Source organism: Panulirus ornatus, chromosome 18 (assembly GCF_036320965.1).
Source record: "Panulirus ornatus isolate Po-2019 chromosome 18, ASM3632096v1, whole genome shotgun sequence".
NCBI lineage: Eukaryota > Metazoa > Arthropoda > Malacostraca > Decapoda > Palinuridae > Panulirus > Panulirus ornatus.
This window is the reverse complement of record NC_092241.1, coordinates 49,208,828-49,224,611: the sequence shown is the minus strand read 5'-3', so window position 1 is coordinate 49,224,611 and position 15,784 is coordinate 49,208,828.

The window sequence follows — 15,784 nt, the reverse complement described above, 5'->3', positions numbered from 1 at the left end:
GGTGCATTACACATTATGGCTCGAGAATGGATGTGAGTGGATGTGGCCTGATTTCCGTCTGTTCCCGACGCTACCTTGCTAACGTAGGAAACGGTGATGAAGTATTATATATATATATATATATATATATATATATATATATATATATATATATATATATATATATATATATTTTTTTTTTTTTTTCTTTTTCTTTTAAACTATTCACCATTTCCCGCGTTAGCGAGGTAGCGTTAAGAACAGAGGACTGGGCCTTTTTTGGAATATCCTCACCTGGCCCCCTTCTCTGTTCCTTCTTTTGGAAAATTAAAAAAAAAAACGAGAGGGGAGGATTTCCGCCCCACGCTCCCTCCCCTTTTAGTCGCCTTCGACACGCAGGGAATACGTGGGAAGTATTCTTAATCCCCTATCCCCAGGGATATATATATATATATATATATATATATATATATATATATATATATATATATATATATATATATATATATATATATATATATCAGGTACCCCTAAAATATCTGGCCCTTCCCCCCTCCCCTCCACATACGCCACTTACCTAGGTTTTTTGGTAATTTGTCTCATATGGCGCTGAATCATCTTACACACAGAGGTTAACGTTAAATAATTCATATGCCTTGTTTTCAAAGATGACTCACAAATGTAGCTGTAAAGCGCCGCGGAAGAAAGCTGAGTATACAAATGACGTAAAAGGGTACATAAATGACCAAAAGCAAAGTCAATTTGAGTGACCATATCACAATAAGTTTTGGGCGAAGGTTGACAAGCTAACTAACTATAAAGACGACAACAAACACAGAAATGAGTAATGTAAGAGTAAAGGGGAAACAACTCGGTACAGCGACGAACAAAATTGGGGGAAATAATGTGTCTTGGAATGTTGCTCGAGTTACCTTGAACTTAACCAATGGAATAAATAAGAAATATGCCGCAACGAAGAAGAAAATGTCAGTATGTCTAGCGAACAGTCTTGACGGACTGAAGGGAAGAGAAAATCACTGACAGTGGGGAAGAAAAAACACCCAAAAACTCGTACTACCCAGATAGTCTTTGGGATATCAAGAGCAAGAAATTTACCATTAGGCAACCGCTACGTACGTACCTTAGCTGGTGAGCCCGCTTTGGATGCCAGTACTGAAGCAGGGAGAGTTTGGCAAGGAGCACCGTGTCTCCGGTGCCACATCATGTAGCAATACTCCAACGGGGAAACGAAGTGTCCCAGAATAGTAACAGATTAGGCAAATGTGAATCAAGAGGTTGTACGTAAGCACGTATGAACTAAATACGTATGCAAAACGTATGGAAATGTTATGGAGAGGGTACCTGCGAATATTAGGGGGAGGTATAGGTAACCTGTGAATCCGTGATAAATTAAGAGAACTTAGCTGAACCTTATAGAAATTAGGGACACCTACTTGAGACATTTGTTAGAATAAAAATATAAACGAGATACGTATGCAAACACAAGAAGTAAGCGAAGCATATCGAAATAAGTGAAACACGGAAAGTAAGAAACTTTAGTGAACCAAAATTACGTAAAGGAAGTATATGCAAACGAAGCATGTGCACGTGTGCGAAACACGTGAACCAGGATTTGATACGGGAAGCATTTGTAAACCATGTGTCAGGGTCCAACGGATATTTAAGGGTAAGTTTAAAATTTTGCTTTAGAGAACTGTTATTGTTATAGTGACGATAGTACTGGATTGCTCGAACCCGTTACATTTCCAATCCAGATCTTGATTCACACAAAAAGCTAGGATAATAAACACCAAGAACTATGAATGTTATGTGGGTACCTTGTTCCTAGGATGTTAGGTGTGTACCTTGGTGTTCCTAGGATGTTAGTTGGGTACCTTGTTGTCCCTAGGATGTTAGGTGGGTTCCTTGTTCCTAGGTGAACTAGTGCAGTGTCAACATACTTCACAATTTCGTGTATCTGATAATGCTCCCACCTACTGTACCTGTGCATGGATGGCACGAGTTTAAGACAGGGCCATTAGTTGGCGGAAGCCCGTGTTTGAGTATACAAGAAAATTGAACATGTACAAATAAACAAACACCCGTTGTTTCAGTGGCCAAAAACAGGATTACAAAATCGAAATTACAATTACTATCACGACCTCTACTACTACTACTACAACTGGAGATAAATTGTATTTTTGTGGTTCTCTCAATTATTCGTTAAGTTTGTTACGAGTTTTACATCCTTTTAATGGTAACATTTGGACATCTTTCCTTCAGCTGGAGGCCAAGGCCCCCAGAACCCTTGCGGGAGCGGCAGAGCATCCAGGAACGCCTCTCCTAGAAGCTGTGATTGCTGAATCATTCAGTCAGTAATACTGACGCCCGGTGTGTTTAAAGGGCAAGGGGCGTGATGAACGAGAGCTAACGACTTGAGCTTACTGGGGGAACTCCTCCTTCATAAGAAACAATTAGAACTGGGAAATATGCACCTACCGATACCTCAATGTAAAGGAATAGTTCCAATGAATATTATCGTATCATTAAATGGATTTTCATGGTCTTATTTTTAATTTATTTTTTTTGTTATTAGTATTTCCTACGTTAGCCAGGTAGCACTAGGAGCAGAGGAATATTCGCTCACATTCATTCTCTAGCAGTCATGTGCAATGGGCCAAAACCAAGGTTCTCTCATCCACAGACATTTCCATGGTTCAACCCCGGGCGCTTCACCTGCCTTGCTTTTATATTTCAAATAAAACTGGTAAAAATACATAAGACTGTACATCAGTACAAAGGTATCACTCCAATGATAATTGTACTGGGTAAGTTTCCAGTAATTAGCCCCTGACACAGGGAATAATAATGTTTGGGAGAGCGTTAATTCAAAGATATATTCGATAACACACACACATAAATATATACAATTTTGAAAATTCAGTACGAAAATTCCTAACTGAAAAAATGGTAACACTGGTCTCGAAAGAATCCAATGGTCTGTTGCTGTTTGAATTCCTTTATTCCTTTGTATCACTATACTACATCACTACTGTAGCATACATCATTGCAACACAACACTATTTAGTATGCATGCTATACCACACTTTTCCTGATTTTTACTGATGTACAAATCACTATACCACACCAATACTGCAGTATACCACTACAGTGCCCTCCACCCTCACTGTAGTATACATCACTATACTATACCTATGCTACACTACACCACTACTCTAGTATACATCACAATATTACATCTTTACTGTGGTACACATTAATACACCATACCGATACTGTTGCATACATCACTACACATCACACCACACCACACACCATAGTATACACCACTATCCTTGTCCCCTGACATCATGCTATGCCCTGACATCCTCCGGGTAGTCAAGAGACTTCACATTTCTTGTGTCACTACAGACGACGGGTTAGACTGGATGAGTCATGTCATCGCTATCATCAAATCTACCTCGTACCGTCTTTACATTTTCCGCGGATTGAAATGGCTAGGCGTCCCACCACTTGAGCTGTACACTAAGTAGAGCAGACTAAATCACTACTGTACACTAGTACAACGTACTGCACCATTACTGTACACTGTAGTAAGGCAGCCAAGCCACTAGTGTACATTATAGTACCGCAAACTACAACACACCACGACTATAAGCTGTACATTGTGCCATACAACACTTCAACATTCCATCAGTGTAACAGTAACCAAGGATGGTCCGCTCCACTAACCTGGGATGGTCCACTACAATAACCAGTGGTGGTCCACTACACAAAGGTGATTCACTACAGCATTTCACTAGTTTCTTCCACTAGCCTACCGCAGGTCAGACAAACCTACAAACAAGGAATAGTTGTTGGCTGTGGATTGTAGCTGGTGTTACTGTATCCTCTCCCTCTGCTGCTCCTGTTTGGGAACACTGTTCGCCCTCTTCTACGGATTAAAAGCTCCAGATTTCCTTCTTTTTTTTCGCTATAATTTGTATAAAAAGTAAATTTACGTCTCACCAGGAAAGACGGCTAGCTATTTTTTTTTTTTTTTTGTAGGCACATACTTAAGCCTTGGGGAACGCCATTCCCCCCCTCCCCCTGGCTGAGGGGTTGATGAACGGAGAGGAACCAGCGGTCGGGGCGGAGTGGTGGGTCATAATTTACCCAGCGTTACGCTGCACACCTAGCGGTACTGCCGGGCTATACACGGCTGCTGTGGTTAATGTGGGAAAAGTGAATATTCTATGGATAGTGCCTGAGGTAGGTACCTCGTAGGTTGTGCCTGAGGACTGAATCATGAAAATTGAACATGTGCAACTAAATGAACACCTATAATTACTGACTAAGGATGGTATCCTGTAGTTGAGTGTCTGAGGAAAAGCCGCCTCCACTTCCAACCGGGACAGTCAGCGCTGTCAATCCTTTCTTTCCGTTTCCGTGACGTGTGAACCTAGGGAGTATCGACTCGCTACTTCCAAGCTTTCACTGTCCGGAGTTTTGCCTGTCATGTAGAGATCATTACTAGTATCAGCAACGGCTATTGAGGTCGAAGCCAAACGTGGATAAAGAGAGGCGTTCTCTGAGCTCACGCCTTAAGACCAAGCCATTCATCCTTTGACACCAACGATCATGGTATCAGTGTTACCCTCACCCCACTTGGAAATAATAAGAACTCATAAATGTTAGTTTTTCTTCTTTCGTTGGACTAATGATAAATGATTTTAGCCTTTACTTGATAATGATTAGACTGCCGGAGGTGGATTCACCATGGGCGGGGTTGGTGGATAAGCGAGGATGGTAGGAAGGTAAGTAAACATTACGTAAGAGTTGACGTAAGTGAAGCATGATGATGTGTCAGGTTGCCTCTGATACTTATCCTAGCTTGAACCAGCGGGATGATGACGTTTACAAAAAAAAAAAAAAAAAGACCGTTAGTCACGAAGTACATGATGTCACTCTTTTTTTATAATAGCACTTCATTGGTTTCTTCCTGTTTGCTACCCTGCACTGAGGCTTAATTATTCAACATTTACATTTCTTTGTAAAGGTAGGGCCTGTTAAGACTCACTGTAACAAGTAACTATCGTGTGTGTGAGTGTGTGTGTGTGTGTATAATATATATATATATATATATATATATATATATATATATATATATATATATATATATATATATCTTTCATTCTATTCGCCATTTCCCGCATTAGCGAGGTAGCATTAAGAACAGAGGACTGGGCCTTAGCGGGAATATCCTCACCTGGCCCCCTTCTCTGTTCCTTCTTTTGGAAAATTAAAAAAAAGAAAAAAAAAGAGGGGAGGATTTCCAGCCACCCGCTCCCTCCCCTTTTAGTCGCCTTCTACGACACGCAGGGAATACGTGGGAAGTATTCTTTCTCCCCTATCCTCAGGGATAATATATATATATATATATATATATATATATATATATATATATATATATATATATATATATATTTTTTTTTTTTTTTTTTTTTTTTTTTTTTATACTTTGTCGCTGTCTCCCGCGTTTGCGAGGTAGCGCAAGGAAACAGACGAAAGAAAATGGCCCAACCCCCCCCATACACATGTACATACACACGTCCACACACGCATATATACATACCTACACAGCTTTCCATGGTTTACCCCGGACGCTTCACATGCCTTGATTCAATCCACTGACAGCACGTCAACCCCTGTATACCACATCGCTCCAATTCACTCTATTCCTTGCCCTCCTTTCACCCTCCTGCATGTTCAGGCCCCGATCACACAAAATCCTTTTCACTCCATCTTTCCACCTCCAATTTGGTCTCCCTCTTCTCCTCGTTCCCTTCACCTCCGACACATATATCCTCTTGGTCAATCTTTACAGGACACCACTGAAGTCTGCGTAATGAAAATAACATCCATGAGAAATGTGTAACCACGATTTGAACACTCATTCATACGATGTAGTAGTACATGCTGGAAGATATCAATCATTATTATTCAATGACGTTATATGGATGGTAAAATAAGTATCTTATATATATATATATATATATATATATATATATATATATATATATATATATATATATATATATACATATATATATATATATATATATATATATATATATATATATATATATATATATATATATATATATATATATAAGATACTTATTTTACCATCCTTATAACGTCACTGAATAATAATGATTGATATCTTCCAGCATGTACTACTACATCGTATGAATGAGTGTTCAAATCGTGGTTACACATTTCTCATGGATGTTATTTTCATTACGCAGACTTCAGTGGTGTCCTGTAATGATGAACATGCGACGGGGCATAACATAAGATGTCAGGAAAAATGAGGCCAATGGTAGTAGGCATTTCCCTGTGAGTGTGGTGGGAGTGTGGCGTGAGAGTGGTGTGAGTGACGTTCTGTGGTGGTGGTTGTCACTGCTGGGTCGGTCGTATATAATAACCTGAGAGTCGTCATGGATGATTCGAACAGAAATCGAGCATGACCGGTCAATAAGACTACAAGAAACTCTATATTACTTCGCCTTGGAGATGAGCTTTGAAATAACTTACCGAATAAACCCAACGCCATCACGTGCTGCCTACTAACATTGTAAATGATAAATTGGATAATGACACTATGGCCATTATCTAGCCAGCCGACACTTTTGTTATTCATACCTATTATACCAGTTTATTTTACCTTACGTGATACTAACCTATATCCTCTTAACAAAAACCACGCATAACACTGAAATCATCAGAAGGGCTGGTATGAATCACGTATCTTAGCACACACCGTCAAACATTCTCAATGCTCCAGGTACTGCCGGAAGCTAAGAAGGGCCACAGGTTATATTTCTACATGACACAGTCGACAGAATGAACTTATTACTGTATCCAAACCAGACCACCACCACAATATGATATGCACATTCCCATAATAAACCTTCCTCACTCACCGCAACCCGCACCGTGCCTCGCCTTACATAACCACACCGCCACCACAGAGCAAACGCTGTACTATATATATATACACACACGTTACACTGAGATACGCTGCAAAATATTTCCGTCATATTATATTAAAAAAATGTTAGCTTGCTGCATAATTATACTGAGATCAAAGTGGTTGAGTGAGTATTCAAAATACATCCTGGTAAGAGCTGCCCCTCAAGACAAACCTAGCAGTGTCAAGGTCGGCCTCGAGATGGTAGCTTTTGCTTGTTTGGGTGAAGGGAAGGACATGGCCCGTGAACGTGTTTGTTTGTTAGTGTGTGTTTTCTCAAGAATAATTCAGACCCTCTAGCACCAGCTGTGAATAAAATCCTTATTTGCAATTAATATCAATCTATTTTTGCTTCGTCCAACTTATTTCCATATTTACTTCAAAAAGTACTGCGTTGTATGTAGCAGGCAGGTGTCAACAATAAGCGTACCCCACTGTCATAGCTTTCCACTCTACCTCCCTTACTTTGTTACCATGTCACCCCCTCACACGCTGGCCCCAGTCGTCTCCCCCAGCCCAAGTCACCAATGAAACCTTCGAAGTAGCGAATCGATACTGCCTGGGTGCACACCTCACGGAAAGAGGATTGACAACGCTGACTGTCACGGACGGAAGTGGAGGCGGCTGCACGCCTCTCACCCTACTACAGTGGAGTATGTTCAGGCCCCGATCACTCTATATCTTTTCCACTCCATACATAAACACACACACACACACACACACACATATATATATATATATATATATATATATATATATATATATATATATATATATTGGAAAGGATCACAATTTTGAGCGTGATCAAGATATTCCTACGGGTCCACGGGAAGAATGAAACACGATAAGTGGACTCATAGGTATATATACATACATACATACATACATACATACATACATACATACATACATACATATATATATATATATATATATATATATATATATATATATATCCAGGGGATAGGGGAGAAAGTATACTTCCCACGTATTCCCTGCGTGTCGTAGAAGGCGACTAAAAGGGAAGGGAGCGGGGGGCTGGAAATCCACCTCTCTCGTTTTTTTTTTTAATTTTCCAAAAGAAGGAACAGAGAATTGGGCCAGGTGAGGGTATTCCCTCAAAGGCCCAGTCCTCTGTTCTTAACGCTACCTCGCTAATGGGGGAAATGGCGAATAGTTTGAAAGAAAAGGTATATATATATATATATATATATATATATATATATATATATATATATATATATATATATATATATATATATATATTTTTTTTTTTTTTTTTTTTTTTTTTTTTTTTTTTGCTTTGTCGCTGTCTCCCGCATTTGCGAGGTAGCGCAAGGAAACAGACGAAAGAAATGGCCCAACCCACCCCCATACACATGTATATACATACGTCCACACACGCAAATATACATACCTACACAGCTTTCCATGGTTTACCCCAGACGCTTCACATGCCTTGATTCAATCCACTGACAGCACGTCAACCCCGGTATACCACATCGCTCCAATTCACTCTATTCCTTGCCCTCCTTTCACCCTCCTGCATGTTCAGGCCCCGATCACACAAAATCTTTTTCACTCTATCTTTCCACCTCCAATTTGGTCTCCCTCTTCTCCTCGTTCCCTCCACCTCCGAACACATATATCCTCTTGGTCAATCTTTCCTCACTCATTCTCTCCATGTGCCCAAACCATTTCAAAACACCCTCTTCTGCTCTCTCAACCACGCTCTTTTTATTTCCACACATCTCTCTTACCCTTACGTTACTTATATATATATCTGGGAGTGGATCTGGCAGCGGATGGAACCATGGAAGCGGAAGTGGATCATAGGGTGGGGGAGGGGGCGAAAATTCTGGTAGCCTTGAAGAAAGTGTGGAAGTCGAGAACATTATCTCGGAAAGCAAAAATGGGTATGTTTGAAGGAATAGTGGTTCCAACAATGTTGTATGGTTGCGAGGCGTGGGCTATGGATAGAGTTGTGCGCAGGAGGATGGATGTGCTGGAAATGAGATGTTTGAGGACAATGTGTGGTGTGAGGTGGTTTGATCGAGTAAGTAACGTAAGGGTAAGAGAGATGTGTGGAAATGAAAAGAGCGTGGTTGAGAGAGCAGAAGAGGGTGTTTTGAAATGGTTTGGGCACATGGAGAGAATGAGTGAGGAAAGATTGACCAAGAGGATATATGTGTCGGAGGTGGAGGGAACGAGGAGAAGTGGGAGACCAAATTGGAGGTGGAAAGATGGAGTGAAAAAGATTTTGTGTGATCGGGGCCTGAACATGCAGGAGGGTGAAAGGAGGGCAAGGAATAGAGTGAATTGGATCGATGTGGTATACCGGGGTTGACGTGCTGTCAGTGGATTGAATCATGGCATGTGAAGCGTCTGGGGTAAACCATGGAAAGCTGTGTAGGTATGTATATTTGCGTGTGTGGACGTATGTATATACATGTGTATGGGGGTGGGTTGGGCCATTTCTTTCGTCTGTTTCCTTGCGCTACCTCGCAAACGCGGGAGACAGCGACAAAGCAAAAAAAAAAAAAAAAAAAAAAAAAAAAATATATATATATATATATATATATATATATATATATATATATATATATATCGTAATGGATTTAGGGAATATTGATTATGGAATGGATTAAATAGCACAATGAGGGCCGTGGGCTACAATGTAGCAACATTAGCGTCAGGAAGGAAACAGAGTGGGGCGAGGCTGCGAAGTGAAGGGGGAGACATGCTACGCCACCCCCCCGCCCCGGGGGAGACGGGCTACCCCCCCCCCCCCCCGAGGGCCGGTCACAGTCCCCCCTCCCCCCAAGGGGACAGGCCACCGACCCCTCCACTTTTGGACGCCAGCTCTAGCCACCAGCAAGACCTCAGGTGTTTGTACAAGACGTGGGAGTAGCAACCGACAGTAGAGTTTTGTGTTTCCCTCCGAAAACTCTCTCACAACTCACGTCTCTCCTCTGACCTGTAATTCCACCTCTTGACTCAATGAACATACTTAGAGGACTGCTCTCACATCTGGGGTGGTTCTAGCTCTGCATCCTTGACCCTCTTGCCCTACGCCGCAATGTTAGCTCACTTTCCCTCCTCTGTAGGTATTGCTTTGGTTTCGCTCCCAAGAGCTGGCTGCTTGTGTGCTCCCACCGTTAGCCAGACCAAGCAAACACTCTGCAAGCTGCTGCGTCGCATGATTACCGTGTGACCACTGTCCACTCAGGGATGGGCCGTTTTGATGACTGTTTCATTCCTTACACCTCGAAGCTTTGGAACTCTTTACCAATCTCAAGTCTTTTCCAATAACTATGACCTGGCTCATTTCAAAAGAGACGCGTTTTATACTTCCTCCAAAATTCGTAAATGCTTATCATTGCCTCTTCTTTTTCCCCTCCCATAATCCTCTCTATAGTTCAGCTAAGGCATGGCCTCGATGTGGACTTTGAGTCTGCGACTGGAGCCTCGAACAAAAAAAAAAATGTTACCGTCGGTGAGTGCGTGTGTGTTGATCGGGCGGGGATGTGCCAGCCCCTAGCTTGGATAGTTACTGAGTCCACACACGGTAACAGCAGATGCCTCACCTTCCTGCGTTTAGGTGCAACAGTTGCAACACTGGTTATTACCATACCATAATTACCATTAAATGTTGCTAAAAACACGTAGGGGTTGTGTCACGTCAGATATCTGTGTCCTCCTTGCTGTGGATGTTTGTGTGTGTGTGTGTGTGTGTGAGGTGGTAATGTACACACGTTTAATTGACTAAATTACCATTAAATGTTGCTAAAAACACATAAGGGTTGTGTTACCACCTGCTCGCGTCAGATATGTGTCCTGGCTGTGTGTGTGTGTGTGTGTGTGTGTGTGTGTGTGTGTAAGGTGGTAATGTACACACGTTTAATTGACTAAATTACCATTAAATGTTGCTAAAAACACATAAGGGTTGTGTTACCACCTGCTCGCGTCAGATATGTGTCCTGGCTGTGTGTGTGTGTGTGTGTGTGTGTGTGTGTGAGGTGGTAATGTACACACGTTTAATTGACTAAATTACCATTAAATGTTGCTAAAAACACATAAGGGTTGTGTTACCACCTGCTCGCGTCAGATATGTGTCCTGGCTGTGTGTGTGTGTGTGTGTGTGTGTGTGTCAGTCAGGTAGTAATGTACACATACACTTAACTGACTAACATCTCGATAAGTTAGGGAATGACAACCCCGCGCGGCGAGACCCACAAAGCCAACCTCCACCGCGCGGCGCGTTATGTAACAGTACACTATATAGTCTATATAGTCACCCTCGTCATGCAGGGGCGGGGCTGTTACACCGTGTAAGAATCGTGTCATTACCACACTGTCATCCTAGCCATCATCTTAAGTGGACTGACATGATGAAGCTTTCTTAACGTCAATTTCCACCCTGACACATTTGGTAACGGTTACAGCTTATTTTCTTTTAATTTAGACACAACTTCCCTATATATATATATATATATATATATATATATATATATATATATATATATATATATATATTGGAAAGGATCACAATTTTGCGCGTGATCAAAATATTCCTATGAATCCACTAGGGCCTTTGTATCCCACGGGCCTCCTTATCGTGTTTCATTTTCCCCGTGGATTCATAGGAATATATATATATATATATATATATATATATATATATATATATATATATATATATATATATATATATATATATATATATATATTACCCCTTCCATACTTGATCGTCGTTTCCCGCGTTAGCAAGGTAGCGCTAGGAACAGCCGAAGAAAGGCCGCATCGGTTTAAATCCATTCTTTAGCTTTCATGTGTAATGCACCAGAACCAGTTTCCTATCCACAACCAGACCCAATATGCCTTTCCATGTTTAACCCCTGACGCTTTTTATGCCCTAGTTCAGTAAACTGATGGCACGTCCACTTCTATATACCAAATCGTTCTAATTCACTCTATCCCGTGCACACCTTTCACCCTCCTGCATGTTCAGGCCACGGCCGCTCAAAATCTTGTTCACTCCATCCTTCCATCTCCAATTTGGTCTCCCCTGTTTCCTTGTTCCCTCCACTTCTAACACATTCATCCTAGGATTTTTGTCAACCTTTCTTCACTCATTCTCTCCATATGTTCAAGCCACTTAACAACACACCCTCTTCAGGTCTCTCAACCGCACTCTATTACCACACCTCTCTCTTACCCTTTCATGACTTAACTTAATCACACCACCTCACACCATATGTTTCACACCTCAAACATTTAATTTCCAAAACATCCACTCTCCTCACTACAGCCTTGTCTACAATCCATATCTTGCATCCATATATGATACTGTTGGGATTACCATAACTTCAAACATACCCATTTTTGCCATTCCAGTGACGAAATTTCTTTCTACACATTCTTCAGCATTCCCAGAACTTTCGCGCCTTTCACCCTCTCTATGACTCACCTCCGCTTCCATATTTTCATTCGCTACCATGTCCACTCCCAGGTATCTAAAGCACTTCACTTCCTACAGTTTTTCTCCATTCAAATTCAACCTGAGAACCTTGCTTTTATTTACATTTACTCTCTTATTCCTCCTTTCACACACGTCAAAACTCTGTCACCAATTTCTGCAGTTTCTCACTCGAATGTGCCACTAATGCTGTATCATCAGCAAACAACCAACTTACTTCCCAGTCCTCTTCACCTACCACTGACTGCATACTTGCCCCTGTCTCTAAGACTCTTGCATTTACATTCCTCACTACCCCATCCACAAACAAATCACACCGTCTCATCTTACGACCTTACCGCAGACCAGCCGTCACTTGGAACCACTCACTTTCCTCTCTTCCTACTCGTACACATGCTTTATACCTTTGATATTTTTTTTAACTTCTTGTATCGTCTTTCCTCCCATACCATATATTAACAAAATCTTCCACAAAGCTTTCCTGTTCAGCCTATCATATGCTTTCTCCAGACCCATGAATATTAAATACAAATCCTTCTGTTTCTTTAGATATTTATTACACAACTCTTCAAAGAGCATATGATCCACACATCCTCCACCCTCAATCTGATGCTCTGTACATGCATTCGCCCTTTCAATCACTTACCCTTTCAATAACTTACTAGGTGCATTAAACAAACTTTTACCTCTGTAGTTTGAACACTCACATTTGTCCCCTTTGCTTTTTGTACAATGGCGCTATACATGGAGATGCTACCAAGATACAAAAGACTATCTGGACTACTTAAGATATAAGACTGGTTTATATAGAGCGACCATGATTATATGCAAGGCAAAAACAAAGTAAGAAAGAAATATAAGACTGGGTTATACAGAGCGTCCATGATTGCACGCAAGACAAAAACAAAGTAAGAAAGAAACATAACTAAGAATATCAAAACAGACTCAAAGGTATTTTAAAAGGATTCCAAAAATATGGCCAAAACATACGCTTGGACGCCAGATGATATACCAAGTTGACGAAAGCCACTTTGCGAATGAGGTAAATTTGTCCATCGAGGAGATGAGTAAGAGACTGGAGAGTTTAAATCCAGAAAAATATAGCAAAATCTTTTTAACGCCATCCTTCCATCTCCAATTAGGTCTCCCCAGTTTCCTTGCTCCCTTCATTTCTAACACATTTCTCCTCTTTTCCAACCTTTCTTCACTCATTCTCTCCATATGTCCAAACCATTTCAACACACCCTCTTCAGGTTTCTCAGCCACGCTCGCTATTACCACACCTCCCTCTTACCCTTTCATTACTCAGTCATACCACGTCACACCATGGGAAGGGAAGGTCTTGCCTCATGAATTTACAAGAATTTCTCAAGATTATAAAGGATTTAGTAGGTAAAGGACATCTTACTGATGTGATATATCTAGACTGTAGCAAAGCCTTTGGCAGAGTGCCACACAGGAGACTGATGTCGAAGATAAAAGCACATGGAATCAGGGCAAGAATCTGGATGGAATGTGGTGTAGCTCAGTAAAAGAAAGGGAGGAATCATGGTGAATGCTAATGGGTAATGGTGTTCCTCAGGGCCCAGTCTTGGGTCCAACTTTGTTCTTAATATATATATATATATATATATATATATATATATATATATATATATATATATATATTTATTCATTTATTCATATTATTCTTTGTCACTTCTCTCGCGTTAGCGAGGTAGCGCAAGGAAACCGACGAAAGAATGGCCCAACCCACCCACATACACATGGATATACATAAACGCCCACACACATATACATACCTATACATTTCAACGTATACATACATATACATACACAGACTTATACATATATACACATGTACATATTCATACATGCTGCCTTCATCCATTTCCGCCGTTACCCCGCCACACACACACACACTTATATATATATATATATATATATATATATATATATATATATATATATATATATATATATATATATATATATAAAATATTGAAGAGGATGTAGTCAGTGCTGTTCTATGATAGCACTCATATATACCAATCAGTACACACAACAGGGAATACTGAACAGGTTCCAAGAGATATGTTAACTATGTATGACTGGTCACTCGGCTAGCAAATGCTGTTCAAAGATGATGAATATAAATGTCTTCATGTTGGTTCTGATAACAGAAGACGCGGTTACGAAGGTGATGTTTTAAGCTCATTGTGGTGGCCTGGGGGTTGGGCGGCTTCCTGACTGCCACACAGATGGTCTGGGGTTCGATTCTCGGGATTTTGTGATAAATTGTATGTGTGTGTGTGTGTGTGTGTGTGTGTGTATATATATATATATATATATATATATATATATATATATATATATATATATATATATATATATATATATATATGCAAGAGTGTAGAAGGACGGAGTGTAAAAGATTTTGAACGATTGAGGCCTGGACATGCAGGAGGGTGAAAAGTGTGCACGGGATCGAATGAATTGGAACGACGTGGTATACAGAGGCCGACGTGATGTTAATGGCTTGATCCAGGGCATGTAAAGTGTCCGGGATAAATCATGGAAAGGTCTGTGGGGCCTGGGTATGGATAGGAAGCTGTGTCGGTGCATTGCACCTAACAGCAAAATGGATGAGAGGATACGGCCTTCCTTCGTCTGTTAAGGTGTGTGTGTGTGTGTGTGTGTGTGTGTGTGTGTGTGTGATTACTATAATGTCATTTCTTTTTTTGCAGATGACTTTCTTGTGGTGTCGGTGAGGGAAGGTTCAGCCCAACGGTCAGGGAAGGAACCTCGCCCGACAACTTCATAGTGCACAAAACGTCACCAGGGCCCTGCATGTTACCAGCAAAGGGGATGTGCACGACCCTATGTCTCACTAGGAGGGAGGACGCACTCGACCCTGTGTCTCACTAAGAGGGAGGACGCACTCGACCCTGTGTCTCACTAGGAAGGAGGACGCACTCGACCCTGTGTCTCACCAGAAGGGAGGACGCACTCGACCCTGTGTCTCACTTGGAAGGCGGACACACACGACCCTGTGTCTCACAGGAGGGAGGACGCACTCGACCCTGTGTCTCACTAGGAAGGAGGACGCACTCGACCTTGTGTCTCACCAGAAGGGAGGACGCACTCGACCCTGTGTCTCACTTGGAAGGCGGACACACACGACCCTATGTCTCACTAGGAGGGAGGACTCGACCCTGTGTCTCACTAGGAGGGAGGACGCACTCGACCCTGTGTCTCACTAGGAAGGACGCACTCGACCTTGTGTCTCA